Genomic DNA, 12,444 nt, shown 5'->3' with positions numbered 1-12,444 from the left:
TCTGCTGGAGGGAGGTGGCACACCAAGTCACGGGCAACACTGCACTCCCAAGGTTCCACACACAGTCAGGAAGAGTATTAACGAACTCACACGGGTGGTCAGGGTGATTGAAGTCTTCAACAAATGCTACATATCTCCATCTGTATCGCAAGCTTCAAACACTGCTCAAAGCACAACACTCTCATCAGTCACCCGCCAACAATCTATATCTAGTAATATTCACACCCACATCTGACACCTTGCACTCAATGACAACTATTTCAACTATGGCAGCCACAGGGGGCATTAGCTATTAGAATTCATGTGATTTGTGTGATAAGTTTTTTGATAATTGCAATAATGGCGTTTGGAATATTTTGTGGTCTCTCTCATTTCTCCTTTGTGCCCAGGAGGAGACAGGAATTGAATAATGAGGATGTGCTGAGCAACGGGGATCTGGGGTTTCATTCATTCAATGCACAGTCTGATGAGCTGGGAACTGACAGCCCATCAAGTCCGATTTTCTCGCTGCCTCCTCCCTCCCTCCTGTTCCTCCTGCTTCTCTTCCACTACCTCCTCGTCCTCCTCCTCCTCCTCCTCTGCCTCCTCCTCCTCCTGAGCTGGTCCCGTAATCCATGGTGGAAAGGGCTGCTCCCTCATGATGGGCAAGTTGCAGCAGACCAACATGAAATGGGACACCCACTTTGGCGAGTACTGGAAAGCCCCTACCTAGTGGTCCCTGCAACGGAATCGTTGCTTCAGTAAGCCGCTGGTCTGCTCGATGATGTTCCTGGTGACATCACGGCTGTCATTATATGAGTGCTCGGCAAGAGTGTTAGAGTTGCGAAGAGGAGTCATGAGCCAGGTGGAGAGCAGATAGCACATGTCTCTGAGCAGCCAAGCACGATCTTGACGTGGTAGCTGGAAGACTGGTAGCACACCAGTCTGGGGCACGTTGAAGGCATCGTGGCTGCTGACAGGAGAGCGGCCATTCAGTGCTGGGTGTGGTCGCACACCAAATGCAACTTAACTGAGCGGTAGCCTTTGCAATTAAGGAAGATATCAGGACTGTTATGCGGGGCCTGCAATGCCATGTCGGTGAAGTCAATGGCGCCCTGCGCCATGCCGAACCCAGCTATCCTGGCAAAGCCACATGCACGTTCGTCCTGGTTATCTCTGTTGATCGGGGGGGAAAAATACCCGCCTCCTGCTGTACGGAGCATCAATGACCTCTTGGATGCAGCGATGGATGGCAAACTGTGCATTGATAAATATGTCTCCTGTTACAGACTGGAAGGATCCGCTGGCGAGGAAATTAAGGGCCACATTGACCTTGAAATGCACTGGAAGTGTTCTGATCGCCCTGACCTGAGGCTGGCTCTCTGGTTGCAGGAGGGGACTGAGTTCTGTGACTACCTCCTTGGAGAAGCAAAGCCTCCTAATACACTGCTCCTCCCTTAAGTGAAGTGATCTCAGAAGATCATAGGATGGAAAGGCCACCTCTTGTTAGGCCTGATGGCCCTGCTCCTCCCTCTGCACACATGTTCCCATCTTCCTCGCTGCCTCCGCTCCCACCACCATAGATCCTGGAGGGCGAGGTCGAGTGCCAGTACGGTCCCCTTGACTTTTAGCAAGTGTTGTAATTTGAAGCGTTTCTAAAACAGTGAGGGGTGTTGAACTTGCCAGAGCACTCCCTGATACAAAAGAACCTTGTAATGATTATGGTAAACTCTTGCAGTAGCAGGAAGTAGCACACAGCCACTCACACTGCAAAACCCTTGCGAGTGATTGGTGATGATCCTTTAAATAGCGTCCCTGGAGCCAGCTTCCTGCTGCTGGCGCCACCTCAAACTGTCATTGTTATCTCCAGCAGGTACATTCAATGGCAAAAACTAAGAAGGGAGATTGGGCATCAAATGAGCGTTGCCCTCGCACTGGCGTCTTGCTCTCCATGATTGCGATGTCCCCTTTAATCGAGGTCAGCAGTAGCCCAACCGGCTAGATGGATATGGTGTCCGATGCCGGAAGCTGCATCAGGTGCCGTTAGAGCTCTCAACAGCGTTGTATCGCCATCTCCTGGCACTAACTGTTGCGCTAAATATACAAATTTATCCCCCATTATCTTTCAACTAAACAGTTAAAAAAATCTGCCTTTAAGCACAAACTATTTCCATACTTTATTCAGAAATATCCTAGAGTTAGTGAACTGTATAACCAAGAATTAAATTGGTCTGTCATATTCCAAATTCCCCAGCATTTAATTTAGAAATCATGACTTTAATGGGAATCCACTCACCACTTTCTGCTGAAACTGATCGGAGCCTGCGCTCTGCAATTTCCAACAAGTTCCACCACCGATTGAACCATGGAGGCCTGACACAGTTGAGTGTTGAATTATTTTGGAGGCTCAAAGAAGCAGGAGTGTTACTCCAGGCCACGAATATAATCTCGACCGCTGCTCCCACAGGAACCCCTCCCTCTGCCATTAAATTGCTCTCCAACAATGTGACTTGCTACCGGCCACTTCTGCCTGCTCCAGATGCCTGAATCTGGTGAGGTGCATTGGTGGCACATTTGGTGGCAAATTTTAATGAGAATGGGGCCTGAAAATCGCGGAGGCTCTTCGCAGCTGGAATGGGTGGTCGGTTAGCCTGCTCCACCAGTCGGTCACCCAAAAGTCAATATCTACTCCAGGCAGTTCAAAACATTTCCAATTTTAACCTAACCTGCGGTGTTGTTGCTGGGACAGTAAGGTTAAAGTTGAGGCAATGTTGCAAAAGCAAGGCTTGAAAATGTTTGCAGCCACATTTACTGCATCAGCAAATCTCAGCTCCGTAACATGTGTCAGTGATAACGATACCAGCAGCAATCTTACAGAAGCAGGACTGCCTCTGGGCACTTTCCCAACACGGTGCGACATCTCACTGAATAGATACTCTATTTGACTGTGTTTCCGCTTCACTTTGGGCCAGGAACTGGTGGAGTAGTAATTAAAATCGAGCACGTTTGATAAGAAGCAGTTAACCGCTCTACCAGTTCAGCCCCCAGCGATGGAGAAAATCTCCCTTCCTGTGATTGGAACGGATGTAGTTTGAGATATGGCTCAACATGTGGCCTTTCAAGATTGCTGATATGGTGTAGGTCAGTAAAATAGTGGCCGCCTCGCACAAATAGTGTTTTAGCGGCTTTAAAATTGTGTCAGGTCTCTCGCTACCCTGTAGTCCTGACACTACGGCTGCTGCCATCTAGGGTAGATTCTGAGACGCGCGGCCAGTACCACGCCCACCTCTTTCCTGTCAGGTGATAAGTAATACGCAAATGGTGACCCATGAGAGTGGTCTGCTCAGAATGTTCTTAAACGGTGTGCACTTAAACAGAGTGCAAATGTTGGGAATGTGGAGAGAGTGGGAGTCTCTGGTAAGCACTGGGTGAGTATGAGCTGTAAAAAGTGAAATTTTGAATTTTACCCAGGACTTTAAACACTGTTGTTAAGAGGAACTGCCTGGCATTGGCAGTTAGCTTCCAGCCAGTGCTTGTCTTGAATATGTGCTAATTACTGTGAGCAGGGAGCTGAGACAGTACTGGTAAATTAGGTGTGGCTCAAAGCTGTATAAAAGTAAACAGTATCTGCTGCAGAACAGAGTGGCCCACACAGAGTGGGATTAAATGGAGAGCACTTAAACAGAGTGTTAAATTTCGGAATTTGGAGTGAGTGATAATTCAGAACAGAGGGTGAACCAGGCCTCCAGGTTTGCATTATACCTAAATATTTAATCCAATGTAGCTCTAACTTAAACTAAAACTTCCCACAACACTGTTTGAGCCACGCATTTAACTCTCTGATCTACTTGTCCTGATTCCAATTTGTGCCTGGCTCAGTTAAAAATCCAGAAATTAATATCTCTGAGGGTCTGTGATTTAATTTGTTCCCTAGCTCCTCAAACATGTCAGCAGAACCTAATTCCTTGTTCTACCTATGGCGTTGGTTCATACCTGGACCATGATAAGTGGATCCTCCCCCTTCCACGTAAAATCCTTCTCCAAACACAATGAGATATCTGTAACCCTGGCAGGCAACAAAGCCTTCATAACTCCGAGCTGCGGCTGCATAGAACGGTACCTATCATAGATTCTTAGAGTAATAACGGCACAGAAGTAGGTCATTCGGACCATCGAGTCCATGCTGGCTCTCTGTAGAGTTATCCAGTCAGTCCCATTCCCTCGCTCCATCCCCGTAGCCATGCAAGTCTTTTTACCCCTCAAATGCCTATCCAGTCTGCCCTTCAAAATAATGATAGTCTCCGCTTCCACCAGTTTCGTCAGCAGCAAATTCCAGGACACTATCACCCTGACTATACTGTCCCCCAGCACTACAACAGCCCGTTTCACTGACGCACTTCAATGGCATCCTGCACCACTATGCCGTGATCAGTTTACTCATCCACCCTGCAAACGATGCCCTCCGCTACACAGGCAGCAAGAACATCGTACCTGCTGGATTTGGGCAAAGGCAGAAGCTCAGCCAGCACTGCACCTGGGGTTCCCTTATACTGTCTGATTCGCAGTCGCACCCTTCGGTCCCTGACAACAAACCAGACCTGGACCACGATCTAAACTAAGTATTGTAACTGCCACCTGGATCAAAGAGTCCAGATAAGACTGCTGTTCCCAATGTCTGCACCTCGGAATCCAGCTCAACAACTGTGAGCTGAAGTTCCTCGAGGAGCATATACTTACTGGAGACGTGGTCGTCCCGGATCATGATGTTCTCCACAAACTCCCACATGCTTCAGTTGCAACACACCACCAGCACTGCCATCCCTTTATCACCTTGTTTTAGTTATGTAATTAATTAAAGTTCATGTATTAAATTAAGTTAGCACATCGTTAATTCCCTTAAGTTATAAATCCCAACGCGAAGAATGGCACAACTGTGGCGAACGATAAGTTAAAGATAGTATTACTTTAAATGAAGAGGCTTAAAATGTTGCAAACGAGTCGTAAGCTTGAGTATTATGCTGATTTAGAATTCAGCAAATGATACCCAAGAAATTGATGAAGGCAAAGAAAATAGAACATGGGATTAACTAGCAAGAGAAATAACATATACTGTAAAAGTTTCTAATAGTATGTAGAAAGGAAGACATCAGCGAAAGTTAAAGTGGGTCCTTTACAGGCCGAGGCAGGAGAAGTTATAATGGGGAATAAGGAATTGGCAGAGACATTAAACAAATACATTGTATCTGTCTTCAAGGAAGAAGACACAAAAAACATTCCGGAAATAATGGAGAACCAAGGGTCTAGTAAGAATGAGAAAATTAAAGATCGAAGTATTAGTAATAAAATAGTACTGGACAAATTATTGGGACGACAAGCTGACAAATACCAAAGACCTGATAGCCTACATCCTCGGGTTTTCATGAGGCAGCTGCAGAGATAGTGGATGGATTGGTTTTAATCTTCCAATATCCCTACATTATGAAAAGTTGCCCATGGATCGGGAGGTAGCAAATGTAACACTGCTTTTCAAAAATGAGGGAAAGAGAAAACATGTAACATTGGCCAGTTAGCCTGACATCAGCAATGGGGAAAATGTTAGAATCTGTTATTACGGACATGGTAACAGGGCAATTAGAAATTCGTAATATATTTGAGCAGATTCGACACAGATTTATGAAAGGAAAATCGTGCTTGACAAATCTAATAGAGTTTTTTGAGGGAGTAACTTGCAGAGTAGTTATGGGGGCACCTGAATATTTGGATTATTTAAAAAAAGCTTTCTTATAAAGGGCCACACAAGAGATTATTACTCAAAATTAGGAGAGGAGCTTGTATCACTGCGAGCAGCAGTGGAGGAGTGGTGCTAGCCGGGAACCGAAGCAGAGAGGAAAAAATGTAGGAGTCCAATAAACTAGGAGTGACGTCACATTAAACCTGGGAAGTGTTTGGCTGGTCCATATTTATCGCTTTTTCTTGGGCATTGGTTTAAATTAAGAGCCGGGATTAAAAAAAAGGGAGCTGATTTGTGCCTATCTGTTGAGTGGTTTTATTTGGCTTTCTAAAAGTTTTTTAAGTTTATTCCAGCTAGGTTAGCAATTAGCCTGTTAATTAGAGATATGGCAAATCAGCTCACACGAGTGGAATGCACATCCTGTTCCATGTAGGAAGTCCTGGACACATCCCGTGGTCTGGGCGACCAAATGTGCGGGGAGTGTCGCCAGCGACAGCAGCTCGTGCAACGGTTATAGAGCTTGGGCAACAGCTGCAGTCACTGCTGTGCATCCGTGGGCAGAGAGCTACGTGGCTAGTATGCTTCGGGAGGTGGTCACAATGCAGCTTTAGAATGTGCAGGCAGAAAAGGAGGACCATGCAGGTAGTGCAGGAGTTCCCTGAGTACACCTTGCTCACCAACCAGTATTCGGTGCTAAGTAACGGTGAGTGCGATGGTTCCTCTGGGAAATGCAGCAAGTGTGAAGTCCGCAGCACCATGGAAGTCTCAGCTGCACATGCGGGGAGAATAGAAGAGGGAGGGCAACAGTGATCAGGGATTCAAAAGTTAGGGGAACAGACAGGCGTTTCTGCGGCTGCAGACGTGACTCCAGGATGGTATGTTGCCTCCCTAGTTCCAGGTTCAAGAATGTCACTGAACGACTGCAGGGCATTCTGAGGGGGAGGTTGAACAGAAAGAGGTCGTGGTCCATATTGGTACCAACGACATTGTTAGGAAGAGGGATGAGGTCCTGCCTGAAGAGTTTAGTGAGCTAGAAAAGGGGTTAAAAAGCAGGACCTCGAAGCTAGTAATCTCCGTATTACTACCAGTGCTACGTGCTAGGGAGAACAGAAACAGGAAGATAGAGACAATGAATGTGTGGCTGGAGAGATGGTGTAGTAGGGAGGGTTTTAGTTTCCTGAGGAATTGGAACAGTTTCAGAGGGAGGTGGGACCTCTACAAGCCAGACGGTTTGCACCTCAAATGGAACGGGATGAATATCCTCACGGAAGGGTCTGCTAGTGCTGTTGGGGAAGGTTTAAACTAGCTTGACAGGTGGTTGGGAAACTAAGTATAGAGTCAATAGGGAGGGAAGAAAAACTGGAATTGGAAAACAAAAACATAGAAAGTAAACTGGAAGGAAAGAGGAAACAAGGGCTAGAAAATATTCAACAAGGAGGTTTACCTGTACTAAACTGTATATATTTCAATGCAAGTATTATAGCGAAAAAGGCTGAATAGCTGAGGGCACAAGTAGGTATTTGGTACTGTGATATTATAGCTATGACAGAGAGGTGGCTGAAAGAGGGGCAAGTATTGCAGCTCATCATTCCTGGTTACACGATTTTCAGACGAGATAGAGAGTGAGGTACAAAAGGGAGGGGGGGTGGTAGCGGTAATTATTGAATAAACTATTACACCTGTGAGGAGGGATGATATGTTGGAGGGATCATCAAACGAGGCCATATGGGTCGAATTGAAAATAAAAAGGGGCGATCACAGTGCTGGAAGTGTACTATTGACCCCCAAACAATTAGTGGGAGATAGAAGAACAAATATGTAGACACATTTCTGAGAAGTGCAAAAACTCTAGGGCAGTATTAGTAGGGGATTACAACTACCCCAATATCAACTGGGAGAGAATTAATTTGAAGGGTATAGAGGTTGCGGATTTCCTAAAATATAACCTTGAAAAAAAATGTGCCTGTATGTAGCAAGCACAAGGGAGGGGGCGGTTCCAACTTTGTTTTCGGGAATGAAGCTGGGCAGCTAGAAGGCGCATCAGTGGGGAAGCATTAGTTATGAAAAAGGACAACGATAGACCAGCAATAAAAATTATAAATTGGGAAAAGCAAATTCTGCGAAGCCCAGTGGGGATTTAGCCATAGTAGACTGGAACCAGCTACTTGAAGGTAAATCAGTGTCAAAACAGTGGGAGGCATTCAAGGAGGAGATATGGCGGGCTCAGAACAAATATGTGCCCTTAAAGAAAAAAGGTGGGACGAACAAATCTAGAGCCCCCTGGATGTCTAGAAACATACATGGTAGGATAAAGTAAAAAGCGAGGCGTGTGACAGATACCGAGGGCTAAATACACCAGAATCTTTAGAGGAATACAGAATGTGCAAGGCTGCAATTAAAAAAGGATATTAGGAAAGCAAAGAGAGAGCATGAAAAATTCTTGGCAAGTAAAATCAAGGAAAACCCAAAGATGATTTATACATACATTATGTTTAAGGGGATAACTAAAGAAAGGGTAGGGCCTATTGGAGATCATGATGGTAATCTGTGTGTGGAGGGAGGAGACATCAGTAGGGTTCTTAATGAATACTTTGCGTCTGTTTTCACAAAGGAGAGCGACAAAGCAGACATTGCTATCAAGGGGGAGGTGTGTGAAATATTAGATGAAATAAACATAGTGAGAGAGGAAGTATTAACTGTTTAGCATTCTTGAAAGTGGATAAATCCCCAGGCCCGGGAGAAATGCATCCCAGGCTGTTATGAGGAGCAAAAGAGGAAATTGCAGGTGCCCTGACCATCATTTTTCATTCCTCTCTGGTGTAATGCCGGAGGACTGGAGGACTGCTAATGTGGTACCATTGTTCAAAAAGGAATGACCGAGTAATTACCGGCCAGTCAGCCTAACCTCGGAGGTGGGAAAATTATTGGAAAGAGGTCTGAAGGACAGGATAAATCTTCATTTAGAAAGACACGGAGCAATCACGGATAATCAGCACGGATTTTTTAAGGGAAGGTCGTGTCTGATAAAGGTGATTGAGTTTTTTGAGGAGGTAACTAGGAGGGTAGATGAGGTTATTGCCTTTGATGTAGTGCATATGGACATTAACAAGGCTTTTGATAAGTTTACACATGGCAGATTGATCAGGAAGTTAAAAGCCCATGGGATCCAGGGCAAAGTGTCAAGTTAGATTCAAAACTGGTCGGAGACAGGAGGCAGAGGGTAATGTTTGATGCGTGCTTTTGTGATTGGAAGGCGATTCCAGTGGAGATCTGCAGGGCTCAGTATTATGTCCCTTGATTTTTGAGGTATATTTCAACGATCTAGGCTTGAATATAGGGGTTATGATTCAGAAGTTTGCAGATGCTGCTAAAATTGGCTGTGTGGTTCATGATGAAGAAGGAAACTGTAGACTGCAGGAAGATATCAATACATTGATCAGGTGGGCAGAAAAGTGTGAAATGGAATTCAATCCGGAGAAGTGGGAGCTAATGCATTTGGGGAGGGCTAACAAGGAAAGGGAATACACATTAAATGGCAGGACACTGAGTAGATTAGAGAAATAAAGGTCATTTGCTGTTTGTATTGTATATTAATGATTTAGATATGGGTTTAGAAGGTATAATCTGTAAGTTCGCAGTTGACACGAAAGTTGATTTAGTGGTAATTAGTGAGGAGGGAAGGCTTGGGCTACAGGACGATACAGGTGGGCAGAACAGTGGCAAATGGATTTTAACCCTGAAAAGTGTGAGGTGATGCATTTTGGGAGGATTAACAAGGCAAGGGAATACACAATCAATGGACAGTGGATCAGAGGGACCTTAGTGTGCATGTACATAGATCCCTGAATGCAGCAGGACAGGTAGAAAAGGTGGTTAAGAAGGCATATGGGGTACTTGCCTTCTTTAGCTGAGCGATAGAATATAAGAGCACGTAGGTTATGATGGAGCCCTACATAACGCTCGTTATATCACAGCTGAAATACTGTGTGCAATTCTGGACGCCACACTACAGGAAGGAAGTAAATGTATTAGAGAGGGTGCAGATGAAATTCACTAGCATGTTACCTGGGTGGAGCGTTTCAGTTATGAAGAAAGAGTGGACAGGCTGCAGTTGTTTTCCGTAGAGAAGAGAAGGCTGAAGGGGACCTGATGGAGGTATACAAAATTATGAGGGTCATAGATAGGTTAGATAATAAGGAACTTTTCCCCTTATTTGCAGGGTCAATACCCAGGGGGAATAGTTTAAAATTAAGGGACAGGAAGTTTAGAGGGGATTTGAGGGAAAACTTTGTCCCCCAGAGTGAGTTTGGAATCTGGAACTCACTCCCTGAAATGGAGGTAGAGGCAGGAACCCTCATAACATAAAAGAATCATTTAGATGAGCACTTGAAATGCCATAGCATACAAGGCTAAAGACCAAGGGCTGGAAAATGGGATTAGACTAGTGAGGGCTTGATGGCCGGTGCAGACACGATGGGCCGAAGGGGCTCTTTCTGTGATGTATAACTCTTTGACTCCATATATCTATGACACTATGACCTTGGAGTGCATGTCCACAAATAACTGAAGTTAGCAGGCCAGGTAGAGAATGTGGTTATGACGGCATACGGAATGCTTGCCTTCATTAACCGTGGCATAGAACACAGGAGCTGGGCGTTTATGCTTCAACTGTATAAAATACTAGTTAGGACTCAGCAAACTACTGCGTGAAATTCTTGTCCCCACATTACAGGAAATATGTGATTGCACTGGAGAGGATACAGAGGAGGTTTACAAGGATGTTGCCGGGAGTAGAGAATCTTAGCTATGAGCAAAGACTGGATAGGCTGGGCCTGTTTTCCTTGGAACAGAGGAGGCTTAGGGGAAAACATATTGAGGTGTATAAAATTATGGGGGGCTTCGATAAAGTCGATAGAAAGGTTCTTTTTCCCTTAGCAGATGGGTCCACAACGAGGGGGCACAGATTTAAAGTAATTGCTGGATGGTTTAGAGGGGATTTGAGAGGAAATGTATTCACCCAGAGGGTTGTGGGGGCTGGAACTCACTGCCTGAAAGGGTGGTAGAGGCAGGAACAATAACCACATTTAAAAATTGCTTGCATGTGCACTTGGAATGCTGTAACCTGCAGAGCTACGCACCAAGAGCTGGATAGCTCTTTCTTGGCCGGCGGACCCTGTCGGCCGAAATGCCCTCCTTCTGACATTCGCCCTCTCTGCAATTTCTTGACCTTGCCCCCTGAGTTCCTGACCTCGCACCACGCTGCTTCCTGAACTTCTCCCTGCCCCCAAGGGTCCTGACCTTCTCCCCCTGCCAAAATTCCTGAGCATCGCCGTGGCTTTGAAGGGATAATTACTAGTCCTAGCACCTTTACGGCTACCACAGATCTGGCGTATTTCTAAGATGTTCACTATCAACTAAAGTTTGAGGTAGGCAAATCCTATAGACGCTTAATTGTTTCTAAATGTCAGGAATATCTCTCCCTAAAGGAAAGGAACAACCTGAAAATGTTACTGTCTTCCAAATAGCACTTTAATACGTGTAGCTCGACTGTAACATTCCGAATTTTATGAGGGTCTGGAAAGTTCCCCAGAATTCTGCAACTCCTCATTAAAGTGTATATAGAGATTGAGTTTGCGAGTTTTTGATACCAAAGATTACGTGAGACTATTCCAAAAATAAAAAGGTTTATTAAAGAACCGACATGTTATTAACAATTGGTGAGTCAATCGCAACATTTACAGTCCAAAAAGTGAAAACTTGCAAAATTATTATCAGAGAATCTTACTTTCAAATCTTCACTTCGCTACAGTTTTACTGTTCTTTAAAGTCTTCAGGAGATCCACCAAAATCAAATACCTTTGATGCCCGAGGCACAAAGAGTTGGAGACTTACAGAGCCGCCTCTGAAGCCAAGAATCGCTTTGCCCGATTACAGCGGATCTATTATCCCATTTGCGAGTTCAATATTTATACCCATTTCCATTGGTATTTCTTTAATGTTTTCTATTGATTTAAGGTAATTATCTGTGGTCATTTTTCTGCCGAACTCTGCCAGACTCATGTCTCATCTCGAGGTGTTCTAAGCTTTTCATATTAAATACGGTGTGACATCAGGTGTTCCTTACTTCATGTCATCTTTACGATGGCAGATGTTCTTTACTTTACGTGCTTATTTACGAAGTGAAAATTAGAGCACCTTATCCACGCTGAACCATTGTTTTGTTACATAATGTGCAGCCTGTCGGAGCCCTTAACCTCTGCTCAATAAGATTATTTATTCAGGGTCAACAACTATCTTATCTCAATATCCAGAAGGCTTTCATAACTATTTCATAGTTAGGTTTCTAGATATCCAAACCCAGTTTGTCATGTTTTAAAAAGTCCAGAATTATTTAATTAGATAGTGTATTTTTCTGAATAGGTTATATGGTTTATTGCTTCAAATGCCCTTCTTGACTAATCAATGAGCTCGAATATCAAGGCAGAGTTTGGTTTATGTTACTAATACGATTACAATAGTAGATTCATTTCATGAGATTCACAAGAGCCCAATCAAGTGAAATACGAAAATTCCTTTAAGTCATCCCAGGACAATATTTTGCCTTATTTTAAATTGAACACAAATTAAAAGAATGATAACTACATTGTCATGCTATTAGCGGAACAACATTTTATTAGAATGTCCAGTTGGAAGATGTACGTTTCGTGGTGGTGAATTATTCATACAAGTCAAGG

This window comes from Somniosus microcephalus, unplaced genomic scaffold (genome assembly GCF_052327205.1).
Source record: "Somniosus microcephalus isolate GS21.2 unplaced genomic scaffold, FLI_Smic_1.0 unresolved_chr8, whole genome shotgun sequence".
In the NCBI taxonomy this organism is placed as follows: Eukaryota; Metazoa; Chordata; class Chondrichthyes; order Squaliformes; family Somniosidae; genus Somniosus; species Somniosus microcephalus.
This window is presented reverse-complemented; position numbering follows the sequence as displayed.